Source organism: Brachycentrus maculatus, unplaced genomic scaffold (genome assembly GCF_059751285.1).
Source record: "Brachycentrus maculatus isolate JH-2025_06_01 unplaced genomic scaffold, ASM5975128v1 h1tg000558l, whole genome shotgun sequence".
NCBI lineage: Eukaryota > Metazoa > Arthropoda > Insecta > Trichoptera > Brachycentridae > Brachycentrus > Brachycentrus maculatus.
In genome coordinates, this window is record NW_028281301.1 from 59,729 (window position 1) to 76,098 (window position 16,370).

At 31.5% G+C, this 16,370-nt stretch overlaps 1 protein-coding gene across 1 annotated transcript in view; it reads left to right on the forward strand.

Annotated features, from left to right (window-relative positions):
• The window catches only part of LOC148301487 (neuroligin-4, Y-linked-like), a 204,520-nt gene that overhangs the window by 35,099 nt on the left and 153,051 nt on the right, over positions 1-16,370 (forward strand). The window lies entirely within an intron of this gene.

A 16,370-nucleotide genomic window follows, 5' to 3' on the forward strand; every position in this document is an offset into this window, starting at 1 on the left:
TTTAGTTTGTTTTATTCCTGTTTTAACTACAACACAGTATTTTCGTTGGTATTTTGTTGTTTTTCGATACTTTTTACCAGTCGTATGTATACTTTCAAAAATGCAGAAACTGTTGCCTTGCTATGTTATACAAGGTTGTGTGAATGTTTCAAATCTGAACTTTAATATTTTTCAAAGTGTCCAAGATGTATAAAGAAAAACATCGGAATTTTATCAATAAGGTATGAGGAAGTAAAGTAAACCAAAAAGGTTGTAGAAGGACAGCAAATGAAACAGCAATATTTCATATCCCAAGGCAATATAGTACACGAGATCCACCCCTAGGGGCGTCGCAACGCCAGGCGTCTGCGGAGGCATCGCACTCGCTTTGGACGTCAGACTGTATATTAAATTCCTCCTTGAGCAACTGGTCAGGACTGAATTTCAGGAGTCTTTAAAATACTGAAATGCAATTTGAACTTTTGAGATAGAGGATTGAATGGAACGGAGTAATATTGACAAAGGGAGATTTCAAAGGCGCACAGGGTATCATATAAAATCGACACATAAAATATTTAGGTATTTGACGGCTTATTCTTTTGTATTAGGTACTAATGACATATCAATGGTAAACTTCAGTTTAACTTCATAAAATGACTTAAAATTTTAAATAAAAAAGCAAATTTATAGGTATTTATATACTGAAATCACCTTACGAGTGTATTAAAATAGTATAATTTAAAAATATTATCACAAAGTCGCTCGAATTCTAGACATTTGGTACATATATACTCTTAAATGTAAAACATAAGTATACGTGTGTGTGTGTGTGTGTGTGTGTGTGTGTGTGTGTGTGTGTGTGTGTGTGTGTGTGTGTGTGTGTGTGTGTGTGTGTGTGTGTGTGTGTGTGTGTGTGTGTGTGTGTGTGTGTGTGTGTGTGTGTGTGTGTGTGTGTGTGTGTGTGTGTGTGTGTGTGTGTGTGTGTGTGTGTGTGTGTGTATGTGCGTGTGTGCATGTATGTGCGTGTGTGTGTGTGTGTGTGTATGTGTAACATATTTATATATAAACTAACTAACCCTTTCGCCGCATTCGTTCAGGGGTAGGCAAAGTGAATAAAACGCCAGAATTCTCTATCTGAGGAAAAACAAACCATTCATTTTCACGCTTTTCTTCTTTTTATTAAACAATTTTTTAACGAACTCATCACATCTTTCTTAATTTTATAAATTTCAAATGAGCTTATTATTGATTTACTAATAACAATATACATATACATATATAACATGTCTAAAAAGTCTGGTACTGTGATTATTTCTTTAAACATTACTTGTAAGATTCAATAAAGATATTCCACAGACAAATAATGATTTAAACGAAAGATATATGAAGGACATCTAATCTGTCATAGACAATAGTGATGAATGAAAAAAAAATATTGGAAAAAATCTAAATAAATGTTACGAAAACTGTATTGTGATATAAATTATACATCAGAATAATTTATTATCCGTGCTTAAGGACCTCTTTATGAATTTACTTATATGACGTTAAAATCACGTTAAGATAATGAATCCTAGATTTGGTCCTGCAGTTTATATCACTGGGATTTAATCCATCTGGTAATGTATGACACGTCATTTATCTTCTGCGAGTTCAGCGCATTTCTGTTGTACCCAGAATCCTACAGGGCTAATGCCTAAGGAATGTCTCGAAATGGACAAGAATAATTTGATGTAATAACTTATTGTGTACAGTTTCAATAAAAAATCAAATTGGATTTATGTAAACATTAAGTGTTTTTATTGTTGTATATATGTTGTACAAGTAAGGAATGTGTTAATTTATCAAAAATGGGTAGAATTGTGAATGCTTCACATCACAACTATTCCAAAATGGATTTAAACGATATAAAAAGGAAGTTTTCTGCCTATGGGAGTAGAAAGTACTGTGTGTGTACATATGTATACAAATACAAAGTACTGATTTTTTTTCTATTTTTCAGCATGTTTACAACTACCACATAGAGGTCATTAAATGTTTTTGTTAAAATACGGCTTTAAGTAAACAAGTTTAAGGTTCTCGCTATAACATCTCGTCAGAATACGCAGTGAGAATAAAGAGCGGTCTTAGCTGTGCGGAGTGGTATGGGGGTGGTAGGATGGGGTGGGATCGTAAATCAAGATTGTATCGATACCGGTTTGTGCGTTAGGACGTAGAACAATGATAAATGAAAAGGATTCTCCCGACTCCCGAGACCAGACATGACAAGCAATTTAATCGTGTGAATATGTATCCAAATTGAACATTCCAAAAAATTCAAGAATCAGAGTTAGAAGTAAGGACGTCTATCGGGATCATTACTTCAAGGCAGGATATATTCATTATAAACACACACATCCAATCTCTCTTCTCTTTTTTTGAATTTATTAATTTTCAACAGTAATTTTAACATTAATGTTAAATTATTTGATTGGCTTTGTTATTGTAAATGTAAGTATTAAAAAAAGTAAAGCTGTATAATTTCCGAACAAAAAAGGTTAAAAATAAATAAAAAATTAAACTGTATCCATCCACGGCCTACTGTGGCTAATCCTATTAAATGAAAAATGTAAGAAAGTACAATACAGAAAAATTAATAAATGTGTGGATAAAACAGATTTTTTTAAACGTTTTATTTCATAATGTTTGTAAAATAAAGAAAATATTTCAAATCAATGAAACAACAATGCAATCGAACACACTGGAAATGCTTACTTTCGGCAGTGGTAGTATACCATCTGCCATGAGAAAAGTTTAGTTTCGCATGTGTCACTATTCAATTGATTGGATGGCGCTGTCATTGTTCTAATAAAGCTGTTTTTACGTGTTTACAAATCCAAAGAAACGTCTATGTCTTTTTACTCAAAAATAGCTAGACATCGACTCGCGTGTGCATTATTTATACGTCTATCAAAAAAGTGATACAGATTATCCAAAATATAGACAGTGTAAGAAATGATCAGTTAATACAGCCGTAACAGGTCGGAAGCTTTGCTTTAGCCATTTGTCGTAAAAAATTTATTATAACCTTCCCATACAAAATACAATAAATAATTTGAAAATACGAGTATCGGATGTCATGTATTTAAATATATTGAAGTCTGGACATTTATTTGCCTTGTGATCTGTCATTATTAAATATATCATTATAAGAAGTTGAAGTCCCTGCAAATACCTATCTCCTATATTCTTACGTCAAATACTGCTTCCTTTATGTTAAGAAATAAATCAAAATCTTGAAGTTAAATAAAGTTTTATGTCAATACTCATAAAACACGCTGTGCAATTGTAAACTCGATTCTAATTCTTCCGTTAATGTCTCTGGACAATGCAAACATGTGACTGGAACTACTTTTTTGTAATTCAACGAATCTGTGCAAAACGTATTATGCATTCGCTGATTGCTCGGATTAAAATTGAGGGCAGTTTGATTAGATGTGACGCAATATTAAATTGGCGCACTGTGCCTGCAATAAAAATGGTGGAAACTTTATTTACCCTCGCGAGCTTTAATAAACGTTAGGCACTGGAGCGCGGTTCGTTAAAAAGCTCAGTAAACCCGAAGCTTTTTTACCTGGCGGACTTTTGGAACAGACGAAATATAAAATTGGATCGAATCAAATAGTCATTGAAATTCTGCTCGGAACGAAATATTTCATCAAATATTCGAAATTGATATTTGATACTGTTTGGGTTTTCCGTTATAATATTACCGAACATTTACATTAAAAAAAATAAGGATGTATGTGTTTTTCAGTTGACATATTGCAGTCGGTTTGCTTCACAACATTTTGAGTGTGTCTAAATGCTTGTTCACAAATCTGGATTTTCTCCAATTGATAGTTATTTTTTACATTTTTTAACATCTCAATATAGAATCTCGTCTAGAAGAATCAAGAATTTGAGTATCGTGGATGTCAATCATGGTTGAAATTGGTGAATGTTACACGTATGAAAAGTAATTATTTGAACCAACCTATGACAGTCGTAAGTCTTGTTAATGCTCAGACTTTCATATACTTTCTTCCTCACATATGTTGAGATGTCAAAAAATAATGTATAAAATAATTCCTAATTAGAGATAATCGAGATATGTGAACAATTATGTGGACATACTCAAAATATTGTAAATTATCATTTTGTTTTGTATTTTTTCTATAAAAATAAAAATTAATCCAGAACAATTAAAAAATATCGTTTTATCGAAATTCGATTCCATGTACAGTTTGCAATTCACGTTCGTCCGGGTTTCAGTACTCTTAATAGTCTGAAAGTATAATAGTCTGAAAGTCTGAAAATTTTAAATTTTCAGCCTGGGTCAGTTTGTCGGTGCTCATTAATTCAGGGCGTGCTGTCGGTAGTTACCAAATGTTGGAAAAAGGCCAACAACCTCCCACGGGAACACTTGTGTGTTCTTAGTAAAATAATATTATGGAAACGTTGAAACATCAAACCGTTGTAAGCATATTTTTTTTGCGCCCCACAATGTAAATTTTGTGATTTATTATTTTTTTATTATCCTTCCCTTTTGGCAACGGATGATGCATTAAACATTGACTGGTATTCTTTGTTATTACATTTTTTTGAGAATGTTCAGCAATTTTCAATGTTGCACAAACAAGTAGTTCATATATTGTACATATATATAAAAAGATAAATATTGATTTTTACACCGTATGTAATTAAAAATATACATTTGCTGTAATAAAATTTGTTTTTCAAATTCAAAGCCTTGTAAGCGTGAAGATATTTCATTTGCACTTCAAAACATGTATCATTTTTTTAATTTTGTGTAAGTAAATATGTTTGTTTTCATTAATTGTAATATTGTGATAAATATATCGATAAGATTTGTTTATTTGTTAAATGCAAATTTGAAAATGAAAAAGGCTATATATAACTTTTGAATATATGTTGAACAGTTTGTACTATTAATTTTCAATATATTACCTACTTAATGCTGTCCACCTCCACAGTGCAATGGTCAGCATGCTCGGCTACCGTAATTGAGGTCCCGGTTTCGATTTCAAGGGAGAGTGTAAAATAAATAAAATAAATAATTTTTTCACCTTTATATTTATTTAATATTACCTTTGACTGGTACCTGAAGTGGAAGGCTAATTCAACTTTCCTTCATGTGTTAACGATTCAGATAACACTGCGTTTATATGATGCGGTGCCTTATGCTCCATTGGGTTTGGATGAGGGTTTGAAGAAAATATAAGTTATAAAAATCACGGAAATACTTTCGATATACTTAAAAAAACTGTGTTAACGTAAAACCTGTATATGCCACTTACATTTAGAAATATGGTGAAATTGAAATTTTTGCTTTTTAATTTATCAGTTTGTTGTTATTTTTTAACTTGATAATATTGACATGCCAAGCTTGATTTTTTTGTGCTTTAAAGATGATTGTTAACAAGACCAAGCGCTGATTACATAAAGTAAGGGTGTTACCGTAGAACGTTATAACACGCTTCTACACAAAAAATACATATATTGGACTTAAGTAATAAAATGTCAGCAATATTTATATGCCACTCTTTTTTAGTGGCACATAAATAAATTGCTGATCCGACTAGATTAAAAAAAAAACCTTTGAAAATTCTGCGTCAGAATTCGGAACAAAGACGTAAATTCAATAAATATCCTCACCTCTTTTTCTCATTAAATGTAGCAGTAGAAACTGCGTAAATTTAATTTATACTCGAGAAATGGAAACTCAAGCAATCTGAAATTCATAATGGGTTACGTTCAAATAAACATCAAATTTAAAAAAAAAGTTACTAGGAATCTTTTAAAAGTTTTTTTTTTATAATGCAATTGTAAAAAAAAATTTAAAATACACTGTAATAAAATAATTAAATGCCTTACTATAACTAAATTGGTTTTAAAGTAACTTTTACTTTTTATACATATTTCAATAATCTAATAAGTCTTAAATAATTCTTAAATAATTGATATATTTAAGAAAAAAAACTCATACACATTTTTAATCATACAAAAAAAAACTATAATATCATTCATAAGTGTAAACAATAAATGATGAGTGTTAATCCCTCTCCAAGCACAAAAGCTAACTCTCGTTTTTGGGGAGGAACAGCGTTACTTGTATTAATAAACGTTGAAAGTAGAAATGCCTAGAAAATAAATTTAATGATAATATTTTTTTACAATTCTAATAAATAAATATAAAAATGAAAATTATTTTTTCAAAATATTAAAATCAATATTTAAAGCATCAACCTCGTGATTTTACATTTTATTTAATATGTCATATAATTCGTTGAGTGTAAAATCATATTACACGAGTGTGAAATAATATTTTTTAAAAATATATACAATTTCAACCGAATTCAAAGCAAACGGTATCTACATTTTAAATCATAGGTTTCGAGGAAGAATCTATTTGCTTTGAAAACGGTCAGAATTATAATCACGTTAAAATAATATATAAAATGATATTAAAAAAGTTATTTTCGTACCTTTTAAGCGGGTAAGTGCTTCAATATTATCGTTTTGTCTTTTGAAAAGTCTTAAAGCAAAAACATTTTGTTGAGAAGTTTATAACCTGATAAAAAACGTAAGAAGGAGTATTACAGCGAATATTATGATAGTATAAAATAATAACCATCATAGTAAAGTATCAAAATAATAATTAAGTTTTGTTAATTAAATTATTTAATTTCATTAATTGTTCTTCCCATTCTAACTCTAAACAACGGAAGTTAAGGATGAATTTGACAAAAGAAGGCTGAACTCAAACTGAATGTAGTCGATCTTCCAGTTAAATGTGCGGCAATGCGATGCATGATAAATGTTCAAATGATGATATAATGAAAGAATGCAAGGCTGAGATAAGCATTCGATAAAATTATGAAAGACGTGTTGAGATGGTTTGAGCAGTAAAACTAATTCATGAGGCGAATGTAGTTAGTTGGTAATAGAACACCAAAGAAAACCTGACATGATTAAGATAATTTAAACGTGGTCTGGTCAGGAGTCGGAATAATCGGCGGATATGTATGGGAGATATATGAATATGAAAGAAGCGAAGATTGCTTGCAAATACAGATTGGTGTGGCGTTCTTTTATTGCCCCTGCGACGAAGCGTCGTAATTGTTAGTTAGCTAGTTAGTTTACAACATTTTGAGTGTCTTCAAATACTTGTTAACAAAATCTGGATTATCTCCAATTACAGGAGTTATTTCGTATTAGTTTTTGACAATAAGTTTCATATTATTTTTTGACATCTCATCAAAGATGAAGAAGAATATGAAAGTCTGGGCATTTACGGGGCTGACGACCGTCGTAGGCTGGTTTAAGTGATCACTCAACACACGTGTAACATTCACCAATTATAAGCTTAAATAATAAAAATGAAAATGATATTTTCTGGCGTTTCTCATGTGTTTATAATCCAGGATTCGGACCTCACATATTAATAAAAGAGTTTCTGCTCAGTAAAAAACTTCTTTTCATCTCACCAATAGATGTCTCTAGTGAAGTTCTAGTGATTTATGAAAATTGTTTCAAAAATGGTTCATTTATATAGAACCTCTAAGAATTTGAGTAGTGTGGTTGTCAATAATGGGTAGAATTGGTGAATGTTACACGTGTGTAAAGTGATCCCTTAAACCAGCCTATGACAGCAGCGTTAAACCATTATACGTACATAGGTAAAAAAAACTTTAATAAACTTCCGGAAAACTTAAAATCTATAAAAAATTATCAAACTTTTAAAACTAAAATTAAAAAATATTTAAGACTCACCCCTTCCTAGACTCCATACCAAAGAATGTTTATTTTTAATTTTTAATTTACCTTGTTAATTTTTTATTTTTAATTTTAATTTACTTTGTTTTAATTTACTTAGTTTATAAAAAAAATAAAAATAAATGTGAAACGAACTCCCTCTCTAAACACAAGTATCTACTTTATTAGAGAGGTAGAAACGTTATATATAAGATGTTCTGTATATTTACCTATTTTGTATTTCAAAAATGTATTTTTGTAAAAAAAAAAAATAAAAAAAAAAAAAAATAAATAAAAAAAAAATGACGGTCGTCAGCCCCGTAAATGCACAGACTTTCATACTCTTCTTCATCTTTGATGAGATGTCAAAAAATAATAGTTTGTTTTTAAACACACGCACGTACGAGTATATATGTACGATATGTCTTCAAGTCGTGTAACTTTGTGAAGATATTTTAAAAGTTTACAATTTTAATCTACTAAAGTAGAAATTTCTCCGCAGAGAGAAAGGTGTCTGTAATAATATTTGCTAAAACTTTACAGGGTGACTTTTTCGAACAACAATATGGAGCATTGTAGTTAAAGTTACAAAAGCTTACGTGGCAGGCACTTACTCTTTCAGCTGTACAAATATAGCCTGTCTATTATGTCGGATAGGTTAAGTAATATAGCTCATCCATTACTTCGTAGGGGAGATAATTCTAAAGAAAATATCGCCAATAAAGAGGGCAAACCATTAAATATTGGGAAAGAGTCTGAAAGGAGATACCTTGTTATTTTCACAATTGCTGTAATGTCTCAAATCTATTCAATAACGATGTTTGCCGAGTTTTTAGACTGTGCTTTTGAATACAAACTAAATATAACATGTCAATTTTGTTTATTTTGGCAGTTAACTTATGTTCGTAATAACTGAAATGGACTTTTATTAATATTCGATGTATGATAGATGTGCGAATAGTGAAATAAGGAAGGAATGCAAAGCTGAGATAAGCATTATCGATGAAATTAAGAAAGGTGTGTTGAGATGGTTTGGACATGTAGAACGAATGAGTGAGGAAAGAACGGTAAAACAAATTAACGAGGCGAATGTGAGTGGGAAAAGAAGCAGAGGAAGACCGAGAAAAACATGGCACGATCAGGTATGCCAAATACTTGAAAGTGGTCAGGTTAGGAGTCGTAACAATCGGCGGGTATGTATAAGGAGATGCATGAACGTGGAAGAGGCGAAGAATGTTTGCAAGGACAGAGTGGTGTGGCACTCTATTCTCTCTGCCTACCCCTACGGGGAAGCGGCGTGATGGTTAGTTAGTTAGTTAGTTAGACTCTTATTATTAATACTATCTTAATATGTTTTTAAACATAATTTATTAATCCGAATGGCGCCACAAGGTTTTTAAAATACTAGTTCATTTTCATATGGCTATCTTGGAAACAACTATCGGATATATGTTAGCTCCAACATACAAATAAAAAGCTAGTTTCATCTGTAATTTGTTATTGGGGTAGGCAGGGCGAATAAAACACCGTACTACTCTGTCTTTGCAAACATTATCACGCATATTCACGCATCTCCTCATATTCTTACTCTGTCTAACCTAACCTAACCTAACCTTCTTACTCTGTCTTTGCAAACATTATCACGCATATTCACGCATCTTCCATATTCACGCATCTCCTCATACACACTCACCGATTATTTTGACTCCTAACCCATCCGCTTTCAAAAATTTGACATACCTAATTATGCAAAGTTTTCCTCGGTCTCCTTCTGCATCTTTTCAAAACAACATTTGGCGCATACATTTGTCTAACCGTTCTTTCCTCACTCATGCGTTCCACATATTCAAACTATCTCAACGCACCTTTCTTAATTGATCGATAATGTCTCAGCCTTGCATTCTTTCCTTATTTCACCATTTGAACATCTATCATACATCGTTTTGCCGCACATTCATCTGAGGCATCGCAATTCAACTATTTTTATTATTTTACGCCGGAATGTTACTTCTGAATGAAAATGTGTTCATAATCCCAGCTGTGGATAATAATTCAACGAGAAAAACACGATATTAAAGATGTACGTACATTTAGTATACACCAACTTCTTTGATAACTAATTTAACACTTATGATACCATAAACATTTTGTTTGATATTACACGTTGAACCAATATTTTTACTACGTCGTTAAATATGAACTGGAACGAATCGATACAATCATGTACAAAACTTGAGTGCCTATAAATGTGAAGACATTTGGGACAGCATAAAGGCATATTGTGAAACAGAAAACAATGTAACAAATATGTAATCAGTAGACAAACGAAAGACTGGCGAACAAAAGGAGATGGGTTGTATTTCTTGAAGGTTTTATCGGTTCGTAGAAGCTAATAACAATAAAAGTACAATATTGTGAGGCGGCTAGACACCTTGCAATCTAGGAAGGTTAAAAGGAGTATTTGTAACGATAAACTGAGGTCATCATCCACCCCAGAAGAAGAAAAGGCCACTGGATGGAATCAATGTAGTGTTAACATGATCAGCAATTTAACGAAGGTATGATCGGTCATGTACTTCATTTATCAGTGAACGGTATTATTAATTTAATTTGATTTATTTAGAAATTTAATAAAACATTAACATAAATACATTAACAATAATGAATAACAAATAAAACAGGTAATTTTAATATTCCGATAAAAATTTAAATGAGTAAAAATAAATAGCAAGAATAAAATATTAAATACAAATATTACGAAAGTGAAGAAGATTAATAGGCAGACTTAATTTTGAGCTAAAGTAAAAGTAAAAAAAAAATAAAAAAATAAAAACACAAATAAACACAAAGAGTTTTAAGATGTACAAGTGATTGATTATAACGAGAAAAATTATGAATATTGAAATAAAAAAATACATATCGAAGGTAAATTTATTAGAAACGTACGAATACAAAAATGAGTTCCGGTCGGTATTTTTATGATCTAAACGTTATTTTCATTTAACATCTTTTTCTTTTTTTATGTGGTTCGGGAATCCAGATGTTTTTCTTTCTTAAACATAATTTGTAGGTACTTCCTGATTCGAGTTTTGAATTTTCGAGAAGTATGTTTATATAAGCAAAAGCTATGAAATAAGCGAAAAGGAAAAATGGGTCATGTAATTTAATTTTGTATTTATGAGTATAAATTTCAATTTATTGAATGAACTCACGTATAAAATCATTGAAACAATTTAGGCTTAATAAAATACAGAAGAAGATTGATATTTGTGCTTTACTTTTTTCTCTACGAAATATTATGATTTTCCTAAAAGTAATCTAAGATATTTAGGAGTCATATTTGATTACGCGGTACTTCAAAAAATTCACTGCGTACAGCAGATAAACCGATACAAGTTAAAATAATGGCTTAGACATTAATAAAAGACATAGAATTTAGTGGTTTTTACTACGAAGGAAATTGAATATATGTATTTTTCCATTTCTCTTAAAGGTTTTCTTCTTCTCCGTCTTAATCCTCATTGCTGAGGGCTGTGACCCTTGCAGAAGCAATGACTCTTCTCCAGTTATTGCGCTGCACGTAGCGCTCCAACCACTGAGGTGCCTGCTGCTGCCTTAATTTGATCGGTCCATCGTGTGGGGATCTTCCTCTCCCTCTCTTTCCCTCCAGGCTACCGATCACAACTAGTCGTTCCAGGCTATCCTCGTTGCCACGCGCAACGTGTCCAAAGAACTGGAGAATCCGTCGGGTACAGATATTGGCCAGAGTCAAGCCATCCAAGCGTAGTTCCTGGCGAATGGACTGATTGGTGCGTCTAGCTGTCCATGGAATTCGGAGCATGCGCCTCCAACACCACATTTCGAAGGCATCAATTTTTCTCCTTTCTGCTGCTTTTATAGTCCATGTTTCAGCAGCATAGAGAAAAATGGAGTGGACCAAGCTCCTGACAAGCTTCATCTTGGTGTTGTTACTCACACCCCGGTCTTTCCAGATTTTGTCTAGCTTAGACATGGCACTTTAAAGGTTTCAGGGTGCAATAAAAGATATTATAAATTTTTTCTTTCTTATATTTTTTTATTATATTTTTTCTAATTTTTTATTTATTATTAATTATTTATTTTGAATTATTTTAGGGACAGGATATATTTTTTGTACATTTATTAGTTATATGTATTTATTTCATAAACTGGTACCTGATGTACAGTATTTATCACATTGTCTTCATGGATGTAACGATCAAGGTAACATTTCACCAATACGATGTATTTCCCTAACCACCATTGGACGTAAATGATGGCAAAAATAAGAAAAAATATATTAGGTACCACTACATATTTTTAAATAATGGAGTTAATAGCAATAAATAATTAAATTTATTGAGATTCCGAATTTCGTATTTCTACCATCTGAATATATATTTACTTAAATGCAATATAATTGTTTATACGATAAGGTTGAAATAAGGTATATGATAGAAAAATACTTTATGATTTGTTATTGAAAAGAGCCAAGACGATTAATTTTTGGTTAAGTCAACTGAAAACGATTTTGTGTGTTTCAAAAATATTGTATAACATCCTCACACTACGCTTAGGACAAGTAGACAAACTCAAAGCAGAGGAAAAGCATATCGATTTTATTATTATTATATCAGTTACAGACATCCGAAATTCTCAAAGCTCAGATTCTCAGTAAAGAGCTGTCTGTGTTATTGGATCGGGTTTTATTATTTTCTGGATATGATTTGATGCACAATACGCTATTTTTCCATTTCGGTTGAAATTGGTATTGAGTGTATATAAATACGTACACGTGGAGCATTCAGTACGCTTAGGTTCTCATATACATATCGTGAAACAGGGGCGCTAAACATTTTTCAAAATATTTTATTAACTCCATTTTAAAGTATTATTTTTTGTCATTTCATCAAAGATGAAGAAGTATATGGAAGTCTGGGCATTTATGGGGCTGACGACCATCATAGGCTGGTTTAAGTGATCACTTTACATATGTGTAACCTTCACCAATTCTACCCATTATTGACACTACTCAAATTCTTTTTTTCTCAAGTTCTATATATATATATGAAACAATTTTGTAACATTGTTCTTACATCACTAGAACTTCACTAGAGACATCTATTGGTGAGATGCAATGGATGCAGATGGATTTTTAAAGTATTTACAAATTGAAAATATTTTCTTCCTTTACGAAAGTTATGTATTTTTTTATGGATGAATTAATAAAAGAAAAGGTTTTTTTTACTATTTTCATCGATTTTTTTCCATTATTAATGCGATACTTCGCAACATAGTGGCGAGTTCATTAAAAAAAATACATATAAATCAAGTCTATGGTTTACCATTTTACCAATATTTAACTAATTTTAACAAGTTGATTATTTTACAAATTTAAACAAGTAATTTACACGAATATTTTTACTCAGGGACGGCAGAAGAAAAATAGCGTATTTGTTTTAAAAAATCACCATCACTAAAATTTAAAAAAATAACAATATATAATATATGTGTTTTGTCGCTTCCTTGTTTAAGTTTAAAGAATATTTTCTCTTTTTTTCAATGTTTTACATATTGTTGCCAAAAATACGGTAGAGACTCTTTATATGCATATATATAACTCATTTCTCTCATAAGTACGTGTTCATTATAGTAGGTTTCTTCCAATCGTTGAAAATGTAAATTTTTTTAATAACGTAAAAAACAGTTATTTAGTACAAATTTCAGCTCCAAAATCGCGTTCGGTATCCCTGACAAAGAATATTTTTACAACCATAAAATTTTCCTCAGTAACATCAATCAATCTCAGAAGTTGTTCCGAGACACAGTCAGCGGAGATGTACTAAAGTCTCTGGAAAGAAATATGTTTCCCTAGAGTGAATTCACTAACTACTTCTACTGTACAATATATCTCGCAAGAAAAATGTTGATGATAGCGCTGGGAATCGTAAAGCAAAATTACTTGCAAAGCAAAATCCGGAATAATAATCGCTCAGCAATAAATAATTTAAGGAAAGGAAATCGTTTCAAAAACATTATGTTGTTTATTGCAGGATAATTATTATAATTTAAATTCCAGAACTAACACCTGGTACTCCAGGTATCCAACCAGCTGCTCCCTGATAAAATAATGTACCCCGTAATCCAACATTCAAAATAAAGCTAATTGCTATCGATTTGAACTGCATCCAGGCATTCATTATTCGACAAAGTATTGAGATTGAAGTAAATGAGAGAAAAATTGTTTCATTTAGTTTTTTTCATCTTTCCGTGTTACTCTTATTAGTGGACAAGTGGCAAAGTAAGAGGCGGGCATTCCATATAGGCAGAAAAACAGTGCCTACCCTGGATTGCTCGCGTTCCATATAGAAATACGATCAGTGTCATACTATGCCTTATCCTTACCCAACTACACTGTCTACCGTGTTAGAATATACGTCTTCTTCTTTGCTGAGTTGACTTTCGACTTTGCTTGTAATATAAGGAGCATAACTTTGTATTTCTCTCTCCTCAACAAATGGCTAACTGTTACTGCTAACGGTACTGGAACACTTGTGACGAGGAAGACGGAAACGCGCAAATGAAGATAATTTTTTATTTATTAAAAATTACAAAGTTATAAGTGTGAAAATAACAAAATTACACCAATATATCGAAAATTACAAAACACAAGGGCGAGAAGAACAAAGCGACACCAATATAAAAACAGAGCGAGCGCGGCGTATACAAGTTTTGAATATTATTTAATCTAAGCACACAAAAATTTGTCCGCCACCCCTTACATACGATTTTAAAGGAGTTACAATATTATAACCAAAATAAAAGTCGATTAACTGCGTCTCTTTGTTCTTCTCGCGTACATTTATGAATACTTTTTTAATATTTAAATTATTCTAGAAAATATACAGATTTTGGAAGAAACACTAACGTTTTTAAGAATTGATTTATTTATATTATCTTTAAACACGTGGATTAACCGCAGGATTGTTCGTATCCTCTAAAAAGGTATGGTCACAAATGAAGAAGTTCTAAAAAGAGCTAGATTAGACAGAGAACTCTTGACCTGGATACGTAGGTATAAGAGGGGTGAGGGAGTTGTTCCGGACGACGCAGGACCGCAAAGCCTTTGCCAGAGTGATCACCAACGTTAGGGGGTCCTGACAGGATACAGCAAGAAGAATAATTCATGGTGTAGATAGATGGCTGCGTACCTAAGAGGATACAAGCACTTGACCGGACATCAAAAGAAACGTTATAAAATCTTGTTGAATAACGACTTTTAACTGATGATTTATACAGTAAATACAATATGATTTTTTTATATTTTTCATTTGTTTATGCTTTAAATAATTAATGCATATAACTATCGAAAACTTTTTTATAATTAAAAAAATATATTTTATTCATTTTATTTTAATCTCGCAACTCTAATAAAATTTGAGGATTAAAAATCTACTAGGATCTCTTGACACAGAAGCTTTCAGCCAAAAGGAGTGAAAATGCAATTTCAAGGTACAGAGAAACAATTTAATAGTTCGCAAAGGAAGATTTCCTTTACACTGTGGAGTTTTGCACTGCTGAGCGAATAAGATATCCGTACATCCAAAGAAAGTGTACAGACACGACGTATAACGTAGATACTACGTTCGCGATACAAAGCCTCTTCTCAGGCATTTGACGGCTGCAGAGAATAGTATTGAAGCAAATCGACTTCATTTTCTTTCGTAAAAGCGTAATTCATTTATGTTGCAATAAATCATAATTTGATAGTGATAAATAACAAAACATATAAATACTACAATCAGTAAAATAATTTAAGAATGGCTACGTTTATTGCTGCTACTTTTTGCTTATTTTAAGAATAGTTTAAAATATATAATATCCTGGTTTTTTGCCATTGGTTCTTTTTCTACACTACAGCATAAATATTTTACAAAGAAACCTTAACTTTAGCCGTAAGAAAGTTACTTCTCATTTTTGAATATTTTTTTTCGGTATTAAATATACAAAGCTTAGGATGAAGAAAACGAATGAGATTCCGGTTCCGAAAAATCTAGATGTTGGCTACGAATACAAAAGAAAAGTATTTTTATTTAATGTGATATGAAATGCCATAGCTTTTGGTCTTTACGAATAACATCCGGTAGGTATACGAGAAGCTCATATGTCATTATGATAAATATTATGTAAACCTTTCATCATTATTTCCATCCCCTAAATTAGCCAGAAAATTAGGGGATAATTTTCCATTCTAGTGGTTTAGCTGAGGCATTTGTCTCGAGTTAGTAGATGTATAGCCGCATAATATTTATATATTGGTACATAATATATTCGTTTAACATCTACGTGATTAATTTAAGAACAGTGTAAGCAACCAATAAAATATTTTTTTGTTTGTAGTAAATCAATTGAACAAAACAAACATTTTTTTCTTGAGAGTAAACTAAATGACTTCGGAAAGAGATGAAATTTGTTTGCAAAAACAGATTGGTGTGGCGTTCTATTTTCCCTGCCTATCCCTGTGGGGATACGGCTTGATAGGTAGTAAATTTTACATGATTAATAATTAACTTTCG